Consider the following 17,491-nt stretch of genomic DNA (forward strand, 5'->3'; position numbering starts at 1 on the left):
ATCTTGTATACGGTTGTGGGAGGAGGAGATAAGAGGGGAGTAGAGCAGGAGATCTTGTGAGGATCGGAGGTTGCGTGCCGGTATGTAACGGGAGACTAGGTCGGAGATATATGGAGGAGACAGGTTGTGAATGGCTTTGTATGTCATGGTTAGGGTTTTGAACTGGAGTCTCTGGGTAATGGGGAGCCAGTGAAGAGATTGACAGAGAGGAGAGGCCGGGGAATAGCGGGGGGACAGGTGGATTAGTCGAGCAGCAGAGTTTATGATAGATTGGAGGGGTGCGAGAGTGTTAGAGGGGAGGCCACAGAGCAGGAGGTTGCAGTAGTCAAGGCGGGAGATGATGAGGGCGTGCACTAGTGTTTTTGCAGATTCATGGTTTAGGAATGTGCGGATCCGGGAGATATTTTTAAGTTGGAGTCGGCAGGAAGTGGAAAGGGCTTGGATATGTGGTTTGAAGGAGAGTTCCGAGTCCAGGGTTACCCCGAGGCAGCGAGCTTGAGGGACTGGGGAGAGTGGGCAGCCATTGACTATGATGGATTCTTTCTATACTTTTTCTTCCCCTGGTCACAATCTGGAGGAAAACTAAGCTCTCAGGATCATGGTCTTTTTAGCTAGATGGTCACCAGTAGCCACAACCAACTTCTCACGCAACTACCCAAGGAAATTTCCTAGGACGTATGGTCCCTAACTTTGCATCCAGATGCATTGTCCTTACAAAGACGTCTTTATCGTGGCTCTTGCTTGGTTGTAATGCATGTCTTCTCCAAGATATGAATAGCTCACATCTTTAAAAAGCTTTACAGTCGACCGCTCACGAGACTACATAAACAACTCAATCCCTGGTCTGTCCTGAAGATGGTGTGCAGTCTTCTCTTCTGTTTCTACTCCAGACACTTGCTGTACCAAAACCTGTGGCAAGATCACACTCTGTGACAAAATGCTGCATCTTAGTAGCTGCACCATTAACACTTCATGATAAAAACTGGAATATAAATACTGCTGTTACCCATATACACTAAAGATTGGAAGGGATAAGTGTGTTGTACTGTTCAATTAGGAATAATTTATTATAGGTTAAGTGGATATTGTCATAGCAACCGCAGCGCCTGTAAATCCGCACACGCAGTGCAGTGTGGTCTATTTAATTCTGCACAATCTGATGTTACCTGGCACTGCGAGTCCTGCAGCACAATGGTGTTTAGGCAGGAAGGGAACAGGGCCAGCCGGGGTTGGGCGTCTGCGGAGTCTAGGTATGTAATGTCATGGTATGGGACTAATGCCAAAAAATGTACAAAACAAGAAGCACGAAGAATGTATAAAGCCCTTATTAAATATCCCTAAGCTTTTGTTCACATTATAACTAAAATACACAATGTAATTCCAGCTCCGTCAGACAATGGACACTACCAGTGCCCCCTTAGACTTACAATAGGATCCACCATTTTAACAGGAAAAATAGTACTGCATGCCACATCAAATCCTTCCATACCGTGCTGCCCACTCCCATAATGAGTTGTTGCATGTCATGGCAATAGGCTTAGTTTTCCACATGACAAACATACGATGATAAAGACTTTGAGGGCCCAATGCATCATTTATGTTTTGTTTTTGTTTTTTTTTCTTTAAAGTCCCTTTTCTTTTTTTTTGTCTTGTCGTATTCCTTGTCATTTTTTTGTGCCAAATTTTTCAAAATGATGCACTTCGGTTCATGAATTTTGTGCAAAATCAACTATTTATTTTTGGTTTTAATGCAAAAAAGTTGCATGTTCCACTTCAATGTTGCAAAATTTGTTCTATACCTCCAGATATAAGTAAAATCACTCTGGGGAAGGGGAATGGAATACATATGCACAACAAATTGAGACTTTTTAAAAAGTTGCAATTGATGAATCAGTTGAAAATAACTGGAATACCCCCATCTCCTTTCACAAAAGAAGAAGAAAAAAAGGCCAGATGAACACATTGAATAGACTTTAATCACTTCCCTACTTAGCGATTTTTCTGTTTTTGCTTTTTACTCCTCTTCTTGCAAGAGACATACGGTAGCTTTACTTTTCCCTCCACGTAGCCGTATTAGGGCTTATTCGTTGTGGGACGACTTGTAGTTTTGAATGATACTGTTCATGTTAACATTCAATGTACTGGAGAATGGGAAAAATTTAAATTGGTCTAAAAATGCGATTCTGCAATTCTGGATTTTTAAGACATTTATTGTGTGGTAAAATGACCTGGCAATATGATCCTTCAGGTCAGTATGATTACAGCAATACCAAACAAATATTTCTTATTTAGGTGGCAAATATTTTTTTGCTTGTGTTGCCATGTTCAAAGACCCATAACTTTTTCTATTTTTCGGTGCTGGGGAAAGGCTTGTTTTTTTTCTCCCTGAGCTGACATTTTTATTGATACCATTTTGATGTAAATATTGTGTTTTAATCGCTTCTTATTGCATTTTTTTGCAATGTTGCAGCATTTAAAAAAAAAATGCAATTCTGGTATATATTATCTTGATACGTGTCTTACCGATCGTGTTAATTTAATATTTTGTTAAAATTGGACTTTTGTGACCAAGGCCTTTTAATAAAAGTACAATTTTACCAAAATATTAAATTAACGCAATCAGTAAAGAACGTATCAAGAAAATAAACACCAGACGTCGCTGCCATGAGACGCCGATGCAAATCCATCTGAAGTAGGAGCTGGGGTCGGCAGGCCCCCCTTCCGCACTGGCCCTGTCATGGTCACACTCTCTGAGATCGTTACACTCCTGGCTGCAGCGAGGACTTGTAGCTTGAGTGCCAATGTGCAGCGTTCTTAATCCAGCACTTGATGTGTCTGCAGTAACAGCCACTGTTATAGTCAAGATCGTCGAAAAATAAGTAATGTTAAATATTTGCAAATGCAAAATTATCAGGACGCCAGATAAACTTCATTCCTATGGCTGGTGTAGGGGTTCAGCTCTGTGTTAATTGCTTGGATACGCACAGGGTTTTAATCTCAAAAACAAAATGAAGTTTATTGTCCTTCAAATACTTTTCCCCTCAAAAATTGAAAACAGTCTTTCTTCAGCATAAATAAAAAACAACAGAGTCCTTTCTCCAGCACAAAAGAATAACCCAAAACAGTCCTTTCTCTGGGTAAGGCAAAGCAAATCAAAAACAATCTCACCAACTTGGTATTAAAGGATCCTCCCAGGCTCTATCCACAAGCTCTTTCTCCAGTCCCAACACAACACACACTGCTGAGTTAAACTAGCTGCCTGTTTATTAGGCCTGTAAAACCTGGACTGGAGTATGGGAGCGACCTTTCCCGTCAAGGCTCTTTTGGGCTTTCCTAAATCCCGGACCAAAAATCCAGTTGAAATAAATCCATCTCATTAACCTTACCTCCTGCTTTCTTACACTGGATACATTACAAACAAAAGTTGTAAGTAGCTGCTGATTCTGGATTAATCTGTAGAGTTTGGTCACTATATTAATACAGGTTCTGCTAATACGGATTTCTGCTCCCAATCAAACCATGAATATAACTCTAAGGGCTCACACACATGAGCGTATAACTCGGACGAGTGCTATTGTTATGATCTGCTACAGGGACTAAGGAAAGACAGGAGAACTGTCCCTACAATAGAACTAAACTAGATCCCTACGATGTAACGGGGAACCTGATCCTGCGATCAGACCCGCTAAAGTCCTCGGCTAGTCTGAACGAAGACCTATAGATGTGAGGGAGGGATCCCTACAAGATCTAGGGACTGGGATAAGTTGGACACCTCCTAGCAGAAATAGTAGCAGTCAAAGACAAACACACGACAAAAAGCATAGAGGTCAGAAGACCTAGCAAAACTAACAGAGAACGGCAACAGAGCACCAAGCTAGCTCAAGAGTAGTAAATACAATGAAGTCCAGCAAGACCAGGAAGGCGGAGCCGGATTAAATAGGCAAAAATGGTCATGTGACCAGCAAACTAAAAAAAAACTAACAGGAGAGTTCTAACAGCTATCTGTTAAAAAGAGGGATTGCACTCGGACCAATGTTATTCAATGTTGCAGTGCAGGTCTGCGCTTTTTTGCTGTATTCAACGTGAGATCAGTATGGCATCTTCTTTTTACGGGTACATTATAATTCTGTAACATAGGAAATTGTAAATGGCCTTGTAAATGATTAATAGGTGCTGAGAAAAAAAACTACTGAACACTGCAGCACATGGATGAAAAGTTAAAGGGGTATTCCCATCTCCAAAATCCTCTCCCAATATGTAGTAGGCGTAATAATAACAATATTAGCAAATACTTCCAATTAGAAATGTAGAATCGTTTTTCTGATTCGCTATGTCTCTTCCCTCATGTGCAGGCATTGCAGGACCTTGGCTATCCATGCTTACAACCACTTATATAGCGATAGTTATCTAGTTGCTAGTGGTCGTAACCATGGATACCTAAGGTCCTGCAATGCCTGCACATGAAGAAAGAGACATAGTGAATCAGAAAAACTATTCTACAGTTCTAATTGGAGGTATTTGCTAATATTATTATTATTACTACACCTACTACATATTGGGATAGGATCTTGGAGATGGGAATACCTTTTAAGGATGAATGGACGACGTCCCACTTTTCTGGATGAAAATCGGACCGATTTTTTTATATGCTCGTGTGACCCCAGCCTAACACTGCTGATGTTTCCAAGAAAAACATAACGTAGTTTAAAGTGTGGCTGGGGACAAAATGACTGGTCCAAGTATCAGATCCCCACCGGCTTATCCTCACCCGTTGAGCTAGACTGTCAGGCTGATCTGCTGATAAGGAATCCGGAGCTAAGTGACTTCCTCTGGGAGACATAATATTTGTATCTTCCTTGTCTGTCAGTTTTCCTTAGTATTAGTTTATTGGTGACATAATGGGATTTTTACCAACTAAATATAAGAAGACTACCCAAGGACTTATTAACTCTATTACTTTTTTTTGTGGCAATTCTCTTTGATCAGCTTTTATCTATTTGCATTTCTTCTCCGGTTATAAAATTACATTATATCACCATTTTTAATTTTATTCTTCTGTTTATTTGTAAATTATAAATCCAATTTTATTTTTTACAGCAGTAATTTGATGGAAAATTAATCACAAATACTTTAATACATCATTGCATGTAAATGACAATGTAGCATTGCCTTAATTTTCCTCCAAAATGTCCTTGAAGCCCCAGCGCGCATCATGTGATGAGATCTAAGGCCAATAGATAAAGAAAAAAAAATAGGACACTGAATATTTATGAAGGTTTTGATCTCAAGTGCTTGTCATCCATATTCCCCAGTATAAAATTTCCTTATAAAGTGAGAGGGCTCCTGACAGCTGATCACCTCTCTATAAACCGCGGGGCTGTAAACCATACCCTAACACAACACAATCATCCTAATTTATGCCCTGATTCAGAGCTTGCAGGGAGGGAATACAGGTGAAGGGACATCTATTGTCCAGCAAGTCGTGCCGAGGATCTGGACAAACGCAACCTGCAAAGAGAGAATGGATTTTATGATCAAAAATGTAAAGGTTGTGTCTTTTAAAATCAATTTTGCAAAATGTTCACTTTGCATCACATTAGTGTAGTTTTACTCTTGAATGCTTGCAAACATATTGGGGGAATATAAATGGTTTCTAGACATTGGAAGACACTAATGGGAACCTCCCTTACCCATAAGTAATAAGGGGAAGTCTGAGGTCATAATTTCCATTGTAATTCTGCTCTTCCTAATGAAGCTACTTTGCAAATAAAATCCCAGGATGGGGTAGAACCATGGAGACCCTGGCATTTTATAAAATGCATCCCTCCCCGGCGATAAGATTTATTTGTGCTCCTTGAGGCACTAAAAACATTGCACAAATAATGGGGAATCTATTATAAACCAATTAAGCTGGCCCAATCACGACATGATACTATCATTATTCTGTAGTGTTATCTCCAGATAATTATATCGACTAATTCATTCAATTAGGAGCAAATTCCATGCTCCCGTTATCTGATTGTAATCGTCGTCAAATTAAAGAAGCCCCCAAACAAGCGGTAACAGATATTCTGTTCTCTGTTCAATCTTGTATTTATAAAATTGTCAAATTCTCTAGATTTGGAAAGACGTGACAGTAAAAGGAAAGAAATCGTGGGGGTACGTACAGTGGCACATCATTTAGTCCTGTGATGGACATTAAATCTGTAAGATCCTGAGACTGCAGAAAATAAAAGCAATATCACAGTATGTGTATCCAAAAAAGTGGAATATTCCTACATAGCCATAACCAAGGTTTTGTTACTATAAAAAGGGGTAGACTTACTCCACATCCTCCCAGCCGACATATGAATCCTGACAACCATGCAGTAAAATGCGGAGGGACGCACTGCTGGATGTGCTTTTGACACCTAACAATGACAATTTTCTGGATTTCATCATGGGCCAGAAGGATTTAGTTTGCCTCTCAATGCCATATGGCAACGCAATTAATTGTTTGTGGTTTAGTCTGGCAGTTGTCAGGATCACTCATTTTATAGGAACATTGTGAATCTGCTCAGAGCTAAGAATAACGGATGCTCTTCCTATTCAAGGGCCGATGTGGAGTATCATATGCCCTCGAGGGTCTCCCATTTAGATATTAGCTATAGGATTCCCCTGGAATCCCTGTCCTAAAGGCATCACAGGATTAACTAAACTTTACAGGGGTAAGGCCACGTGCACATGTTGAATATTTGGTGAGTCTTCTACTTCAGTATTTATAAGACAAAACCAGGAGTGGAACAATCAGAGGAAAAGTATAATAGAAACACGTCACCATTTTTTACCCATTCCAGGTTTTGGCTTACAAATACTGATGTAATAGACTCACCAAATACTCAACGTTTGCACGTGGCTTAAACGGAACAATTCTTTGAGCTCAGAATGACCAGTTCAGCTAACATCTCTGCATCAGGTACATACGGTATATTATGCTACAGTACGCTTGTAACTTTAGAAAAGCATGCATTATTATTACCAACTATCCAGTCATCACCAGCTAATAGAAAATCAACTATTTCGCCCTACTTGAATTTCTTATACAAATTATTTTCTACAAGATAGAGGATTGATTGTGCATCTAGCCACCAGGGTCCTTGGAAATTTCAGGTTCGGAAGGTTATTGAAAATTGTATATGGTATTAGTTAAATAACAAACATGACGCCGAGTGACGAGGGAGAAAATTGGATACAGCAGCCTTTATTGATTACAATATAAATATATCTAGAACTTAAATCACACTTTCTTCAGCGGAGATCCTGGATAGCCAACCAGAACACACTTGGCAGTACAAACTCAAACACTCACCAGCTGCATCGCTCCAACTCAAGGTTGACGACAAACTGTCATAGTACTGCCCACACAAACTTTTCACTGTTCCGCCGGAAACCGATCCAGCGGCAATTAACCCCACCAATTGATTAAGGGTCACCATCCCTCTGATGTGCCCAAAACCCAATTAACCAAGGCCATCCCTGACCCCCTCAACTCCATAACGAACAGGCGCGATCCCTTGCGCCCAAGAGTCCCGCCACACCTTAAATGCTTTATTTATACCTTCTCTCAAACCCACTTTGTTCAAGTGTACACCATCCTCACGAAAAAAATCTGAATCCGCCACTAACAGGTCTTTGTGTCATACCACCAAACCACCTTTTCTCCTGACAAAACTCAACAGTTGCATTAATGCGCCTCCTGGCCTTATTAATTCCTTTCCACTGAGAGAGCATTATGCCAAGTGAGACGAGTGGTCATTTCTGACCAAACCAGTATAACCCCCGGACATAAAGTCCAAATACGAAGTAAATCGAACTTAATGTCTCTGATAAGATCCTTGGATGACACATTTCCCAGATCGTTGCCTCACACATGCAGGACCAGCACATCTGGGACCCGATCCAATCTACAGTAATAATGAAACTGTGGAAGAACCCCACTCCATAACAACCCCCGTATCCCAATCCAATGAACTTGAGTGAATTTCTGTCAAGGCCAAGGAGCTTATCCTCTGATTGAACGTCCGCTCGTAGCGCCCCCCCAGTATACAAATGAATGTTTCATAATCCAGATTAAGCACGTCCCCAGATCTGCAGAAGGTGGGGTGACAATTAACAAACATTAGAACAAAATATTGACCTTAATAAAGTCTAAACTACTCACATATTCAAACGTATGTAAGATTTATATCTCCTTGATTCCCAGCAGCCGATTAATTTTATCACGCTCTTATTTAATCCCCACCTTGCCGCTTCAGTGGCCGCCCCTATTCTGAATGAATGCGATAAAAATTCCTTATGGTTAAGTCCCACCTTTCCAAGCATTTTGCATAAAACTGCCACGAATTGAAATCTAGAAAGTGCATTCCCATCCTTATGAACCAGAAAGGAACCTTTCCGCCCTTGAGGCCTTATAGCTATATACTTCCCGACACATTGCACTGGACATAACAGTGAACCTGGTATTTTAAACAAAACCACACACCTCCCTTTTCCCATCTGATCAGTCTTAGAACGCCGTAACCTACAAATATCTCGGTCCTCTAAACTGTCCACATCCCTGAAAGACAAACCGTCCTGTGATGAAACCGTACGACTGATTAACTCGCTAATTCTAAAGGCACCAAAGAAAGCCAGGGAGAAGGCTGCACCAAACAGAACTGTCTCAAAAGAATCAAAACACACAGATTCTAATTTGCCAATCATGTCCCCCAACAAGCAGAAAGAAATCGGTTTCCTCCTATCTTGTGTCCCCATAGATCTCTTGTAACCCTTCAATGCCCTTTGTACCATGAAGTCTTTAGTCAATGCCCAACAACCTAAACCAAAATGACAAACCCGACATTTTTTTAGAGGTCCTGCCCTTTTCATCTATGTGAACCAAAACATACCTCCCGACACATTGAACTGGACATAGAGTCGAACCCGATATTTTAAACAAAACCACACACTTCCCTTTCTCCGCCTGATCAGTCTTAGAGTGCCGTAGCCTACAAATAACCTGGTCCTCTAAACAGTTTACATCCACGTAAGCCAAGCAACCGTACTGCTGATCCTCAAAGTTCCAAAGAAAGCAAGAGAAAAGGCCATACCGAACAAATACTCCTCAAAATAATTCAAACACACACTTTCAAACTTACCAATTATATCCCCTAATAGGCCGAAAGAAATTGGTTTTCTCCTATCCTGTACTACCGGAAAACTCCTGTAACCCTTCAATGCCCGTTGAACCATAGAATCTCTGGAAACATCAACAATGCCCAACAACCTGAACCAGAATGACAAACCCGCCATTTTTTTTAGAAATCCCAGAACCAGACACACCCCGTGAAAAACAATCCCCAAATAAAGTATAAACACAGCGGCAAAACATCCCCACTCTTACCATCACTACCGAGCCCATTACAAAAAAACAACCATTCTCTCCGTGCCGCCTCATAGCTGTCCTGGTTGCTACCCCCACCTATTGTAACATCAAATCCATGGCTATCCATAGACCAGAATCCATAGATAATCCGGTGCACTGCTCTGCTCCCAAAGCCGGTGAACGGAAACGATCCCACTGAAAATGAGAAATGGTATCAACTATACAGTTTTTAACACCTGGTACGTGTTTAGCGGACAGCCAAGCATTCAGCTCCAGACAACGCAACACCAAATGTCTAGTCAAATTTATCACTGGGGAGAAGATGCTGACAAATTGTTAATGATTTGTACCACTGCCAAATTATCGCAACCAAACGTAATCCTTTTGTTTCTAAACAACCCTCCCCAAATTTCAATTGCTGCCACAATTGTGTGTAGCTCCAATAATGCCATGTTACGTACCCAACCTTTTTCCCTCCATTCATCTGGCCATGTACCAGAGAACCATTTGCCCTGAAAGTAAGCACCAAAACCATGCAATTAAACTGATCCAAAAAGGATGCCCAAACCTTCAAACCGGCTCTGTGGCTGGCTGACAGACGAATAAAATGAATTGGATTCCTCACCCATAACATAGCGCTAGCCAGCCTCCTACAAAAAATTTGCCCCATTGGCATGATACGACATGCTGAATTGAATTTGCCTGGGAGTGACTGAAGCAGCTTCAAACGCACCTTCTTCCTCTCCAGGGCAAACTGAACTTCCGAACTCAAATCTTGTACCTTATCCATAGGCAACCTACATTTCATAGCCACCGAGTCTAATTCAATTACTAAAAAATGAATAACTGTGGAAGGACCCTCATTTTTTTCCGGGGCCAGGGAGATACCGAAATTCCTAGACGCCTCTTCGATCGTATATAAAAGAATGGAACAAATCGTGAAATCAGCTGGCCCCATACACAGGAAATCATCCAAATAATGTAACACTGACTGAAAACCTGCCTCCCTTTTGACAACCCATTCCACAAACGTACTGAAAGCCTCGAAATACACGCATAAAATAGAGCAGTCCATCGGTAGGCAGCAATCCACGTAGAAACTTCCATCTCATAACCCAACAGGTGAAAACATTCCGGGTGTACGGATAACAGGCAAAAGTCAGCCTCAACGTCTATCGTGCCCATGAGGGCACCACGTCCACACTTAGGCAACCAGTCCCCTGCTTTGTCAAAGACACATAAGATACCGAACAAACTTCATCACTGATTCCATCGTTTACCGATTTATCCTCTGGAAATGATAAATGATGGATCAACCTAAACTTGTTGGGCTCCTTCTTTGAAACCACCCCCAGAGGAGAAACCCACAGGTGAGGCCAAGGCGGATCCTTGAATGGGCTTGCCATGTGCCCCACGACTACCTTCTTCTCAAGTTTATCTGTCACCGCTGTTAGGAGGAGACCTGCATACTTAAGGCTTTTTGGACGAAAAACTGGCACATCCGACAGAAAAGGTATCCTGAAACCAAACATAAAGCCATCTTTCAACAATTCTGCAGCAACCCTATCCAGATACTCCCTTAGGTACAGCAACATTCTCACTGGCGTCACTCCCTTTTTGGTTTATATCCCCTCCACTCCCTTTTGACTTCTTAAAGCATTTTGCTTGAGCGTGGTTCCCCCCACAAAAGGAACATTCATATTTAAAACGACAGCTGGCGCCATATTTGCCCTGGCCATCGTTAAATTGGCAGCAACACCCTGGTCTCTGATTGGCCAAAGGTGTTGACCCTGTAGTCTAACCTCTTGCCCCTGAGCGAAAGAGCTGAGGGGGTAGAACGAGCCGAAACCATAAGGCGCATCCACAGTGCGATATCCTTATAATCCCACCTGAGACCCAGTCTAACAGCCTTCCGCTGCCAAAATTGCTCGTCGTAACGGAGCCAAGCAGTACTGCCATAGACCCGATAGGCCTCACCTAGTGAGTCCACACAGCAAAATAAAGGGGAACAATTCTGCTGGAATTTTTCCACAATTACACTTGCTTAAATTGCAAATGCTTGAAGCCAGTTATAAAAGGTACGAGGAATCCGACAATACCGCCTTTTTTCCTCCTCCTCCTTTTTACTCTCCTCCGGCTTAACTAAATCTAAATTAAACTTTGTTAAAAGAAGCAACAAAAATATCTCAACATATTCGTCCTACCAAATTTTTTCCCTAGTTTCTTGTTTCAGATGGGCTCCCAAAGGGCCCTCGAAACAAACATAGATCTCACCCCGTGCCGCATCATCTAGTCTAATACCCTGGTCTACGGATCCCGTGGATCCCGCACCCGAAACCGACTTACCTGCAACTGATGAACTAGCAATCGCCGCAACTGAAGCTGCTGTACCAGGCACCGTGGCCTGGCAGGCTTGCACTACCCCTTCTCTATCCACCACCCAAGCGTTAACCGGATTAACCAGCACCACCACCTGCAAAGCAAAATGCGACATTACACCTCTAAAACCGGCTAAAAACTCCCCAGAGCCGTGAACACTAACTAAACTCCCAGAATTAACTACAGTCGGCAAACATTTGAAACATTTGGAGAAATACATGATGAGGACAAACATAAAAGTTGGTTCTCACCATGCTGACTCTGGGCAGGCGCCAGAACAGAACCGTAAGCGTCGAACTCCGTCCCCGAAATCATCGCCTTCGTCCTGGTTGTCGTTACCTGCTTCAGATGCTCTCCAACTGGGACAATCTGCTGAAGTGCGACTCCCCCAGATGAAAGTACACCGACGAAACGTGCTTTGGGGAAGTGGCACCATTGCTTAGCTCAGGTAACATCCTTACTGGGGTTATCCCCACAGCACATTATGCATCTATGAATTATTTAGTGCAGCAATGTTTGGCTGTCTTTTTATCTATATTCTATATGCACTGAGCACTTTGATATTGAGGTTTAGATTAACTATTGTAAGATGGCCGCCGGACATGTCCTTAAGGGGAGATATGTATTGCTGAGGTTGGTAGCTTCAGTTATGTAAAACCGGGAAAGCATGCTCCAGCACACATAGTGCTGAGAGGGTTAATAGGGCGTATCTGGGCCGGTTTTTAGGAGCAGTCATAAGAGACGGGTGGGATTGGCTGCTCACATATCCCCACCCCAGGGCGTATGTATAAAATGGAGACCGAGAGTCTCATTCAGTGTCCGTGGCTGGAGGTGTGGAGACCTCCAGCGTGTCTGTACTAAAGGACACTGACTGTGAGCGGGCGAACCCACAGTACTATATGGACTGTTTATTTTCCTGTTTCGCTACTTTGTGCCGGACAAGGCTGTGTTGTGTTTACTTTGAAAGTGCGGTTTATGAAGCTTGAATAAACCTGCCTTGGAAATTTTAAAGAGACAGTATCCTGTGCCTACCGCTAACGCGGCTGAGTGAGTACAAAACCTTACACCATTCATTGTTGTATATACCTTTCCACTTAGACTATGATTTAGTCATGGACTATATCCATTTATGTTGTTAAAGCCTTGTTGGCCTGCCAACTTGTGGTGCCAACCATTTTTTCCGAGTTGCCACCACTGACTACTATCCCACACTTTTTTATGGTTGTATTTTAATATTACAATCAAGTGCGGTTGTTTTATCTGAGTTCTATGTGCGCTTTTTTGTTATATGCTTGAAGTCTGTGCACGGACCAACTGCTCCACCGACCGTAAATCCGCGCTTAACGCCAACTGTCTCCTCCGTTGAACCCCGGTATTCCTGAGAGGGGGTGTTGCTGATGTAAAAAGGAGCATAGCCATCAGCTCCCCCGCCAAAGGAAGCAAGGCCTGCGAATCCCTTCACATCCGCTCGGAAGGGGGCGGAGCCCGAAGCTCCCTACTTGTCTCTCCAGCTTCAGAGCCCCTTAACTTGACCGATGAAGGCCGTGACTGAGATCTTGTAGATGTTATGCCCTGCTGCAGGGCAGCATCATTCCCAGGCCCCGAAAAAATGTCCGCCTCTGTATCACAGCACCCGGGAAAATGTCAGCGTATCTGAAATGGATCCCGGGAAAAATGGCCGCTGCATATCCACTGGTCCCTGGGAAAATGGCCGCTGCATCTCCACTGGTCCCCAGGAAAATGACCACTGAAATATCGCAGGAGGAAGCAGAGGCCGGAAGCTCTGCCTCCTTCCTGTACTCCGTGCTGCTGTTACGTCTTCCCTCTGGAGCTTCTGCCCGCAGATTGCCTCACCTGGTCCTTCCCGGAGGCCAGAGGGTGCGGCGATGGGCTCCTCACTCTTCTGCTCCTGCGGGGGACATCGGGGTTCAGGCGTTCCGATGCACGGCGTATTCTGGTTGGAGGCCTCGCTGGGCCACTATCCGGTCGTCCGGCAGGAAGGTACGCTGCTTCTGTCTTCTCGGTGAGCCAGGTCAGCTCCAAGGAGGGAGTTCAGCTGCTCCTGCAGCCACTCACGGCCATACTTCAGTGAAGACATCAGGAATGGGTCCATAGCGTCGCTCTCAGGATTGTCCTGGCTCTGGGTGACGCTTACTGGTCCTGAATCTTGGAAAGAAGCTGTTGGTCCGAGATCCTCCTCTTCTTTAGAAAGGTAACTTACACTACTCCTCCCCCTATAACTTTCACCCAATGAAAGCTAATGCACCTTGTGTGTCCTGCCCTTTAACCAAAGCCCCCCTTTTCCAACTTCTTCATGCCTACCTGCAAGAACTGCAGTTAACCCTTTCCCTACCTCCTAATTTCAAACTCCTGTCATGTCCGGGCTTCCACTAGCTGAGCCCATTCCAGCCCTATTTTGTTAGTTGTCAGTCACAAGGCCTTGAGGTAAGCATGGGTGTCATATCCAAGAATATCATTTACCCCCAGTATCTAAAAATGGATGAAGTAGTCTTGACCTTCCACTACAGGATGGCAGCATAACTGGTGTAAATTGTACAATCTTTTTTCCTTGCTTTGCCAATCTATAGTGATAAGCAGTGCCAGACGTTCCTGTCAATAAAGGACCTTGTCCCACGGAAAAAGCTGTTGTATTTTCCTACAGGCCGTTCTGAATTCAGTTCCATATTAAAACCAAAAGCACAGTCATGATGGATTTATACAGGACAGTAAATAAATTGTTCCCTTGCAGATGGATGTAAAAATGGAAAGTGAAGCTGGGTTATCTGAATGTAGACGGCAGAGGAGAGTTTGATTATAGCAGAGCCGCTGACAGTTCTCTGATGCATTGTACCTGCAAGAATGTGCTGTGATAAAAGACTCTGAGACTAGAAGGATCCGGAGAACATGGAAATGTACGGCCGCCGGGCGACGCATGAAACATATTAACCTGTTCTTCCACTGCAGAATATGCTACCACTGATCACTTTTACTGTACTCTCCACTGGTAAATGCAGTGAAGTAGATTCATCAAGACCAGCATGATGTTGCCTCCAGGTAGGGTTGTCTGTGCTTTGCCCCCTCACAAGGAGCATGCCTGCCGAAAATATGATGATAATGAACTCCAACTTGTGCTTCAAAAGAGTAGAGACGGTTATCTATTAATCTGCAATAACTGGTGCAGATGAGAAGCCATGTTCAGGTTCTCTTTGGACATATTTGGGCACCTCCAGAAATTCATCGCTCAGTTTTTTTGTGTCCATAGATTGTTTTGCAGCTTTTTGTAAAGAGTGGTGCTGTTTATAGAAAAGAGCATCGGCCTATTTCTACTCTCATGCATCCTCTTTAATTACAGCGATTTATCTCCCTAAATAAGAATCAACCTGAGGAGTTTGTCACATAAGCGTCTGGGATGAAAAGGGAGAAAGATGTGTATATTCCTGAATGAAAAGGGAAAAGACCACTGTAATTGCAACATTTTATATTCCCCAGAAACCATAGATTGTATCATCCTCTGTTTTCTAATACTGAGTAATATTAATGGATCCTAGCTAATGTTGCCACTTGAGATTCCAAGACCGTGGTGGAAAAGTAATGTACAAGGTGCACTGGGAGCAGAAACGTCCTCTCTGGTCAGGACCAGGTATTACACTGGTACCACCAATCCCACATTGTGCTCCTTCAATCAGTGATATATATACACTGCTCAAAAAAATAAAGGGAACACTTAAACAACAGAATATAACGCCAAGTAAATCAAACTTCTGTGAAATCAAGCTGTCCACTTAGGAAACAACACTGATTGACAATCAATTTCACATGCTGTTGTGCAAATGGAATAGACAATAGATGGAAATTATTGGCAATTATCAAGACACACTCAATAAAGGAGTGTTTCTGCGGGTGGGGACCACAGACCACATCTCAGTACCAATGCTTTCTGGCTGATGTTTTGGTCACTTTTGAATGTTGGTTGTGCTTTCACACTCGTGGTAGCAAGGAGGAGCACTGCCAGAGCCCTGAAAAATGACCTCCAGCAGGCGACAAATATGCATGTGTCTGCACAAACTGTTAGAAACCGACTCCATGAGGGTGGTATGAGGGCCCGGCGTCCACAGATGGGGGTTGTGCTCACAGCCCAACACCGTGCAGGACGCTTGGCATTTGCCACAGAAGACTAGGATTGGCAAAGTCACCACTGGCGCCCTGTGCTCTTCACAGATGAAAGCAGGTTCACACTGAGCACATGTGACAGACGTGACAGAGTCTGGAGACGCCGTGGAGAGCAATCTGCTGCCTGCAACATCCTTCAGCATGACCAGTTTGGCAGTGGGTCAGTAATGGGGTGGGGTGGCATTTATTTGGACGGACGCACAGCCCTCCATGTGCTCGCCAGAGGTAGCCTGACTGCCATTAGGTACCGAGATGATATCCTCAGACCCCTTGTGAGACCATATGCTGGTGCAGTTGGCCCTGGGTTCCTCCTAATGCAGGACAATGCCAGACCTTATGTGGCTGGATTGTGTCAGCAGTTCCTGCAAGATGGAGGCATTGAAGCTATGGACTGGCCCCCCCGTTCCCCAGACCTGAATCCGATTGAGCACATCTGGGACATCATGTCTTGCTCCATCCACCAACGTCACGTTGCACCACAGACTGTCCAGGAGTTGGCAGATGCTTTAGTCCAGGTCTGGGAGGAGATCCCACAGGAGACCATCTGCAACCTCATCAGGAGCATGCCCAGGCATTGTAGGGAGGTCATACAGGCATGTGGAGGCCACACGCAATACTGAGCCTCATTTTGACTTGTTTTAAGGACATTACATCAAAGTTGGATCAGCCTGTAGTGTGTTTTTCCACTTTAATTTTGGGGGTGACTCCAAATCCAGGCCTCCATTGGTTAATAAATTTGATTTCCATTGATGATTTTTGTGTGATTTTGTTGTCAGCACATTCAACTTTGTACAGAACAAAGTATTCAATAAGAATATTTCATTCATTCAGATCTAGCATGTGTTATTTGAGTGCTCCCTTTATTTTTTGAGCAGTGTGCATATATATATATATATATATATATATATATATATATATATATATATATATATATATATATATACACAGTACAGACCAAAAGTTTGGACACACCTTCTCATTTAAAGATTTTTCTGTATTTTCATAACTATGAAAATTGTACATTCACACTGAAGGCATCAAAGCTATGAATTGACACATGTGGAATTATATAGTTAACAAAAAAGTGTGAAACAGCTGAAAATATGTCTTATATTCTAGGTTCTTCAAAGTAGCCACCTTTTGCTTTGATGACTGCTTTGCACACTCTTGGCATTCTCTTGATGAGCTTCAAGAGGTAGTCACCGGAAATGGTTTTCACTTCACAGGTGTGCCCTGTCAGGTTTAATAAGTGAGATTTCTTGCCTTATAAATGGGGTTGGGACCATCAGTTGTGTTGTGCAGAAGTCTTGTGGATACACAGCTGATAGTCCTACTGAATAGACTGTTAGAATTTGTATTATGGCAAGAAAAAAGCAGCTAAGTAAAGAAAAACGAGTGGCCATCATTACTTTAAGAAATGAAGGTCAGTCAGTGCGAAAAATTGGGCAAACTTTGAAAGTGTTCCCAAGTGCAGTTGCAAAAACCATCAAGCGCTACAAAGAAACTGGCTCACATGAGGACTGCCCCAGGAAAGGAAGA

This window comes from Phyllobates terribilis, unplaced genomic scaffold (assembly GCF_046119375.1).
Source record: "Phyllobates terribilis strain yellow unplaced genomic scaffold, ASM4611937v1 Scaffold_7__3_contigs__length_470593459, whole genome shotgun sequence".
NCBI classification, from domain to species: domain Eukaryota; kingdom Metazoa; phylum Chordata; class Amphibia; order Anura; family Dendrobatidae; genus Phyllobates; species Phyllobates terribilis.